The 8,122-nt window shown below is 48.5% G+C and overlaps 1 protein-coding gene across 6 annotated transcripts in view; it reads left to right on the top strand.

Annotated features, from left to right (window-relative positions):
* Window positions 1-5,647: 5,647 nt before the first annotated feature.
* Window positions 5,648-8,122, top strand: part of ZC3H18 (zinc finger CCCH-type containing 18) — a 67,544-nt gene continuing 65,069 nt past the window's right edge. For 2 of the 6 annotated variants that reach the window (XM_070398945.1, XM_070398944.1), the window contains exon 1: window positions 5,648-5,822. The gene's annotated coding sequence lies outside the window, so the exon portion shown is untranslated. The remainder of the gene's footprint in view (window positions 5,823-8,122) is intronic. The other 4 variants (XM_070398941.1, XM_070398940.1, XM_070398943.1 and 1 more) reach the window with 2 other exon arrangements.

Below are 8,122 nucleotides of genomic sequence, written 5' to 3'. Positions count from 1 at the left end.
CAAGGTCAATACCCTCCCTTGGAAGCAGCTTCTCAGAGTGGAAAGAAAACAGCTTCACTAATCTGTAGATATTATATGTATATACCTGAGATTCATGTATTACAATTTTTAACAATTACAATCACCTATAAACACTTGGGTCATTTGTATGTTTTTTTCCTTTCCGTTATTACTGAAAGATCTTTTTTTTTTTAATCTTCACCCAAGAATATTTTTCCATTGCTTTTTAGGGAGAGTGGAAGAGAGAGAGAAACACATCGATTGGTTGCTTCCTGCATGAGACTTGACCAGGGCCCGGGCTAGGGAGAAGCCTACAACCAAGATACGTGCCCTTGACTGGAATCAAACCCGGGACCCTTTGGTCCACAGGCCGATGCTCTATCCACTGAGCCAAACCGGCTAGGGCACTGAAAGATCGTCTATGAATATCCTTGTTCATGTTTCCTGGTGCCCAGACACAAGAAAGTTACCATTCCATGGAGCAGCAGGATCCCTGTAACTTTTTTTAAAATATATTTTATTGATTTTTTACAGAAAGGAAGGGAGAGGGATAGAGAGTTAGAAACATCGATGAGAGAGAAACATCGATCAGCTGCCTCCTGCACACCTCCCGCTGGGGATGTGCCCGCAACCAAGGTACATGCCCTTGACCAGAATCGAACCTGGGACCCTTCAGTCTGCAGGCCGACGCTCTATCCACTGAGCCGAACCTGTCAGGGCCCCTGTGACGTTTTAACTTGCAGACTGCTGACCCCACTAGCAGAGCTTCTGATGCAACAGTTGTGGGAATGGGCTCAAGAATGTGCATTTTTAACAAATCCCCATGCTGTTACTGCTGCCCATCCAGGGACCTCACCTTGAGAAAGCCTGTCTAGGTGCATGCCTGGGATGGAACTGCTGGTCACCGGGTATTGCTCTCAAAAATGCCACATTGTTTTCCAACACATTGTGGTCCGATGTAACTTACCACCCTTGTTAAATTCAGATTCACTATTCCATGGTCTGTCACAGCTCAGTGGTAAATAATGTGAATTTAGGCTATTGTCCTCGACTGACTCAATAGCTCTTGTGGGATGGGACCATGCCTGTCAGCACTCAGAATTTGGGGAAATGTGCCCATTAGTATCAGAGTGGCTACTAGTGACAGTGATCCCATCTGATAAAACAAATGTTTAAGGTTCTCTTACATACATCACAACCACAGTAACATAATCTGGAGACAGTATTGTTCATTATTCCATAAAAGGCTTGGTTTTTGTGGTCCAACTGCCTGGGGTGAAATTGCAACTTTACCAACTTTACACCTCTATTTCCCAAACTATAAAGTAGAGATACCTCTTCATTCCCGAGAGAGAGAGAGAGAGAGAGAGAGAGAGAGAGAGAGAGAGAGACAGGCAGCAGGTGTAAAAAGGCCCACTTTACAGAGCAGGAAAGCTGAGGCTTAAAGGAATGATGCTTGCACGCTCACACCCAGGGTTTCTGGCTCAAAGAGCAGAGGTTCAAGCCCATGATTCAGAGAGACCTAAGATTCTAATTCCACCTTAGTCATTTTCTTAGTTTTTCTAAATCAGTGGTTCTCAACCTTCCTAATGCCACGACCCTTTAATACAGTTCCTCATGTTGTGGTGACCCCCCAACCATAAAATTATTTTCGTTGCTACTTCATAACTGTAATTTTGCTACTGTTATGAATTTTAATGTAAATATCTGATATGCAGGATGTATTTTCATTGTTACAAATTGAACATAATTAAAGCATTGTGATTAATCACAAAAACAATATGTAATTATATATGTGTTTTCCGATGGTCTTCGGCGACCCCTGTGAAAGGGTCATTCGATCCCCAAAGGGGTCGCGACCCACAGGTTGAGAACCGCTGTTCTAAATGCTCCCCACTAATGCACACACACACTCCAGATGTTGCAAACATTGTAATTAGCAACTCAGTGCCTGACCCAGGACCTGAGCCAAGGTTACAGGGTGACCATTGCAGTCCTGCCCTCCAGGAACTTGTGCCTAGCCGCAGAGACAGACAAGGGCTCTGGGAGGAGGCCCATCCAAAGTGAGATATGAAAAATAATTAAAGGCTAGCCAGATGAAGGGGGAAGGTGGGAATGGTGTTCCAGCCAGCAGGAGTGACATGTGTAAAGACATGGGAGCAAAGAAAAGTGTGGAGCAAGTCAAGGGCTGATGGGATGGGATTATAAAGAGCAGGTGCATCGGGTTTCATCTGGAGGCAGAGGGAGCCGCTGGAGGGGCCTCAGGCTGGAGTGGTAAGAGTGGAACCAACCTCAGATTACAGAAAGGTGGCTCTGGGTGCCTGAGGGAGGATGGGGCATCAAGGGCAGTGACAGAGCAGAGAGCCAGGGTACAAGCTGGAACTGAGGCATTAATCCTGGTAGGTGGTGATGGTGGCTGGAACCAGAGTCCAAGGAAATGGGGAAAAGGGAAGATTCAGTTAGGAGGCAGAGCTGTGGACAGGAGTCCTGCCCCCTTTTCCTCTCCCCCAATCCCCTTTTCCCTCCTCACCCAGCCTTTCTGCCTTCTTCACCCCCACCTCCTCTCAGCTCTCAACCTGCATTTTCTCCCCTTCTCTCCTGTTTCCCTTCATTTTTCTTTAAAAAAAAAAAAAGCTTGCCCTGGATAGTGTTTCTAAGTGATTAGAGTCCCAATCCCCAGTCAAGGACATGTACCTGGGTTGCAGGTTCTATCCCTGCCTCCAGTCAGGGAGCATGTGGGAGACAACCAGTCGATGTATTTCTCTTACATCAATGTCTGTCTGTCTGTCTCTCTTTCTTCCCTCCCTCCCTCCTTTCTACTCTCACTGTAAAAGCAATGAATAAAATATCCTCAGGTGAGGATTAACAAAAAACAAATAACAACAATAATATACCTTTATTAAGGTACTAGAGGCCCGGTGCAAGAAATTGGTGCACGGGGGGGGGGAGGTGTCCCTCAGCCCAGCCTGCACCCTCTCCAATCTGGGACCCCTTGAGGGATGTCCGACTACCCATTTAGGCCCAATCCCACCGGTCAGACATCCCTCTCACAATCCAGGACTGCTGGCTCCAAACCACTCGCCTGCCTGCCAGCCTGATCACCCCTTAACCACTCCTCTGCCAGCCTGATCAATGCCTAACTGCTTCCCTGCCAGCCTGATTGCCCCTAACTGCCCTCCCCTGCCAGCCTGGTCACCCCTAACTGCCCTCCCTTGCCAGCCTGGTCGCCAATAACTGCCCTCCCCTGCAGGCCTGGTCACCCTTAACTGCCCTCCCCTGCCAGCCTGGTCCCCCCCCCCCAACTGCCCTCCCCTGCAGGTCAGGGTCCCCCCCCAACTGTCCTTCCCTGCAGGCCTGATCACCCCCAACTGCCCTCCTTTTCAGGCCTGGTCCCTCCCAACTGCCCTCCCCTGCCGGCCATCTTGTGTTCACATGGGGGCGGCCATCTTGTGTGTTGGAGTCATGGTCAATTTGCATATTACTCTTTTATTAGATAGGATAATTGAGATGCCACAAAATTCACCCTTTTTTTAAAGTGCACACCAGTGAGTTTTAGTATATTCACAAAGCTGTACAGCCATCACCACTACCTAATTCCAGAATGCTTTCATCACTCCTAAAAGAAACTGTACCCGCCCTAACCTGTTTGGTTCAGTGGATGGAGCATCGGCCTGCGGAGTGAAGGGTCCCAGGTTCGATTCCAGTCAAGGGCATGTACCTGGGTTGCGGGCACATCCCCAGTGGGAGGTGTGCAGGAGGCAGCTGATCGATGTTTCTCTCTCATCGATGTTTCTAACTATCTATCCCTCTCCCTTCCTCTCTGTAAAAAACCAATAAAATATATATTTAAAAAAAAAAAAAGAAACTGTACCCATTTAGCGGTTACTCCCTATTCTCCCTCTTTCAAGCCCTGGTAACCACTAATCTACTTTATGACTCTATGGATTTACCTCTTCTGGATATTCCATGTAAATGGAATGTGTCAGTCAGCTTAGGCTGCCATAACAAAATACCATATATTGGGGACCTTAAACAATAGAAATTGATTTTCTCCTAGTTCTGGAACTTGGAAGTCCAAGATCAGGATGCTAGCATGATTGGGTTCTGGTCAGAGCCCCCTTCTTGGCTTGCAGACTCCGCCTTCTTGTGTCCTCAAGGGAGAGATAGAGGGAGAGGGGTCTCCCTCTGATATCTCTTCTTGAGAGACTTCATTTCTTTATATGGCTGAATAATATTCCACTGAATGCATATACCACATTTTACTTACCCATCATCAGTTAAGAAACATCTAGGTTGTTTCTACTTTTGAACTATTGTGAATAATGCTGCTATGAACAATTGCATACAAGTTTTTGTGTGCACGTTTCATTTATCTTGGGTTAGCTACCCAGAAGTGGCACTGATGAATCATATGGTAATTCTATGTTAATGCCCTCATTTCTTCCCTTGTTCCTTCATTCATTCAGATAACCTGGGGCAAACATCTATGCGTTCATTCAATTTTACTGTGGGCCAGACACTCATATTTGTGGGTGGAATAGTGGCAGGCTGCGCCAAGAAAGAGTTTTCCTGGAGGAGGAAGATGGGGTGAGGAAAGGCCTGCTCTGCTCACCATATCCCAAAATCCTGTTACCCCCAGAACCACCTTTATAATTTGCAAGGTCTATTGCAAAATGAAAACCTGGGCCCCCTTTAAAAAAATGATTAAGAATCTTAAGGCAGAAAGGTTCTAGGTGATTCCACGTGAATGGTCTGGACTGCAGGAAAGTTGATGGAAGCGGGCCACCTATGTTCTACCAGCCTGTGAGAGACCACCTGAAGTGGGGAGACCTGGCTACCTGGGGTTCGCAGTCCTGAGACACAGACGTTGGGGCTGGGGGGCTAGGAACTGAACTTAAATCTCAACTGGAGGTCTTCGGGCCTGGGAGACTCTTGATGTTCTGGAAAGCTATTAAAAGATTCTTGAAGTTGGAAAGCTGTAAAAATACTCCAAATACCACATTATACCCTTCTGATCATGAAGAGATTACATAGCGTTAAGCTGATCACATTTAAAAGACACAGAGCTACTGAACCTGACGACATAGTTTAAAATGTTAAGCTTTGATATTTGAACTCATTATCTCAAAAATGATTAATTTTGTTAAAGTGATTGTATTTAATAGAGCAGAAGCTCTTCAGTAACGTTCCGGAAGTAGTTTTAAATGTTTATTCTTTGATATTTAACCTCAGTATCTCAAAAATGATTACTTTTTGTACGGTGCTTACGTTTAACAGAACGAAAGCTCTCGAGTCTGACGGAAGCAGTTGAACTCCGATGGCGAAACCACCCTCGCTCCGCAAAGCCCCTCTGCAAAGGGCGGCCTCCCACCCAGTACGCAAATCCGCGCTGCGGGAGCTCGGTGCTCACGTGACCACGCGACTCCGCAAGCCTCCGGCAGACGTCGTGGGGCGGCCGCCACGCACGGGCTCAGACTCGCCACCGGGGGCGGGGCCTCCTGAGGCGCTTGCGCAGTGAAGGACTCGGGCGTCCGCCGCGCGGGGGCGGGGAGGCGCGGAGCGACCGCGCGGAGGCCGGAAGGATGCGGGCGAAGGGCGGGGCAAGCGAGGGAAGCGAGGGAAACCCACTTGCCCGTAGAACGACCGTCGCTGCCTGATGACGTCGCACAATGGCCGGCCCCCGCGGGTAGTGGAGCCCGTTTGTTCCGCTCGCGTCGCGCCTCAAGTCGGAGTCTGTAAGGAGCGGAAGGGCCGAGGGACGCCTTCCCCGCGCCGCCCCCTCCCCAGCGGAACCGTGGCCCCCTCCCCGTCCTCGCGCTGAGGTAGGCGGCGGGGCGGGTGGGCCGGCGGGAAGGAGGCCGAGGCGGCCAGGCGGGGATCGTGGTGGCGGCGCGGAGCCCAGGCCCGGGGAACCCGCCGCCTCCGCCTCCGGGCAGCGCTCCGGACTGCCCACCCCCGGCCGAAGCGTGGCTCATGGACCCGGGGTAGAGGACGCTGAGACAGGCACGATCCCACGTTCCGTCCGCGGCGAGCTGGCTCGGGGGGCCCTGGAACCCCTCAGAGCCCGAGCTCCCCGCGGCTGCCTCCGCGCCCGGCGGCGGGGTTGATTCTCCTAAACCTGTCATTTCTCTTCCGGGACATTCGCGTGGCACATGTGTGTCGCCCACAAAGGTTGGGTGGGAGGAGTACGTAGGTTCTCCTTGCAGAGGCGGCCTTCCCGGCCCGGGGATGAGCTCTTCGGAACTTTGAGCTTTCTGAGCCTCCTGGAACTTGCTCTCGGCTTCCCAGTGTGCACAGGCTGGAGGTATTGGCTGTGCCCAAGACGCGCACCGCTCTTCAGAATAAGTCACTTCCTTGCCCCTTTGGTTTGGAGCTCAAAGAGTGCCCGTCCTTGGTATAAACTAACTACAACCACGATGCTGGAAGAACCTACTGCCAGGCTTGCTCCTGCTGAAACTTAAGTTTTCCTAAACACTTTATGACAGCCGAGTTGGCTGGGTAGAGTGGTTGATCATTTTAAATACCAGCAAACTCAATTGCAAGAGTAGATCAGTCTTCGCATCCATTTGGGGAAAAAAGAGGGTGTTTGACGTGTCAAGTACTGTTCAGAGGCATAGCAAGGGCTCTCATCATTTCTCCCTTGAGACCTTCTCCCTGTATATCCCTCGGAGTGGTCCTTGTCCGGAGCAGAGGTTTCGATGATCAGGGTGAGCCTGGATGCAGGCTGATTCCCACTTCCAAGCCCTGAGAAGGGATCTTTGCCTGATAATTTTACAGACTGTTATGTGTGGAGCCCAGTCGGCTCTGGTAACCAAATGTGTCCCTAAAGCTGGAACTCTTCTCTGATTTGGGGTGGGAAATGCTCAAACTCTGTAAGAAAGCATTGTGGAATCATTCCAGAGAGCAAACAGGTAAGCTGTGGCCTTGCTCATGTTTAAAATGTTTTTGCTTTTGTTTTACTTTTTCAACAGCTATAGATCATTTCAAGGTGAGTGCTTCCTCCCTGAGTTTTTTTGGTGTTCAAGCTTAGTTTGGGGGTGGTGTTTTTCCGCAACCTTGCCAGCCTTCCTTTAGATGTTGTATGTACATGACGTTATGAAGCAGAATTTTAACCAGATGTACCAGAACTTAGGCATTCAAATAGGGACTCTTCTATTTAAAATTGTTAGCCTGAAAGGTTATGCTTGTCTGTCATTGGTGCTCCTTTGCCAAAACCTCCTGTTTTGGTAGTAAAATAGGTAAGCCATATGAGAAAATGTATCTTATTTAATAGTCACACCCCATGTTTGACCCAAAATTGCCTTACCTTGGTAACTCACCTCACTTATCAGACCAGGCTCTGAATGTCTTCCTGCAGTTTCTCAAAGTGACCCATCTTGAGAAGAGGAAGATTTGCTGCCACTAAGAGCTCCAAGAGAGGGTTCTGCAGGTTCTAAAGGTTACTCAAAAGAGAAGTTCCCAAAATGTTCTGTACTTTAGCAGTGCCGTTGGAATTGGTTTGCAGCCTCCAGGGTGATTGCTGGGAAATGAGACAGCAGCTGCAATGCTTGAGTTCTGGGATAGTCTTCTAAAAATTAGACACTTATTTCAAATTTATTTCTGGTATGCAACAGGTAGTTTATCAAGTAAAGAGATTTTGTCATTCCTTCATTCGGCAAACATCACTCACCATCTGCCAAATGCAGTAGTCAGTGGAAACACAGTGATGAATACTTGTTATTCTGTTCTCTAGGCAAGTTCACCATTTTATGGATAAAACAAAAGAATTCGTTCTTTTTAAAAAAAAAAATACATTTTATTGGTTTTTTTTACAGAGAGGAAGGGAGAGGGATAGAGAGAAACATCGATCAGCTACCTCCTGCACACCCCCTATTGGGGATGTGCCTGCAACCAAGGTACTTGCCCTTGACTGGAATTGAACCTGGGACCCTTCAATCTGCAGGCCGACACTCTAGCCACTGAGCCAAACCGGTCAGGGCCGAAAGAATTAGTTCTAAACTTTACCAAGAATCCTCTATTACAGGATGATTGCGTGAGAACAAACAAAAATCTTTGCACCTGGCAGTTAGTGAAGACGTGAGCAGAGGACCCTCCATTTCATTGTCTACACTTAATAGGCCAC

The sequence above is a fragment of the Myotis yumanensis genome, unplaced genomic scaffold (assembly GCF_028538775.1).
Source record: "Myotis yumanensis isolate MYYU_CA2020_CCGP unplaced genomic scaffold, mMyoYum1.0.hap1 SCAF_18, whole genome shotgun sequence".
NCBI lineage: Eukaryota > Metazoa > Chordata > Mammalia > Chiroptera > Vespertilionidae > Myotis > Myotis yumanensis.
The sequence above is the reverse complement of the archived record's forward strand: the minus strand, read 5'-3'. Positions and strand labels throughout refer to the sequence as shown.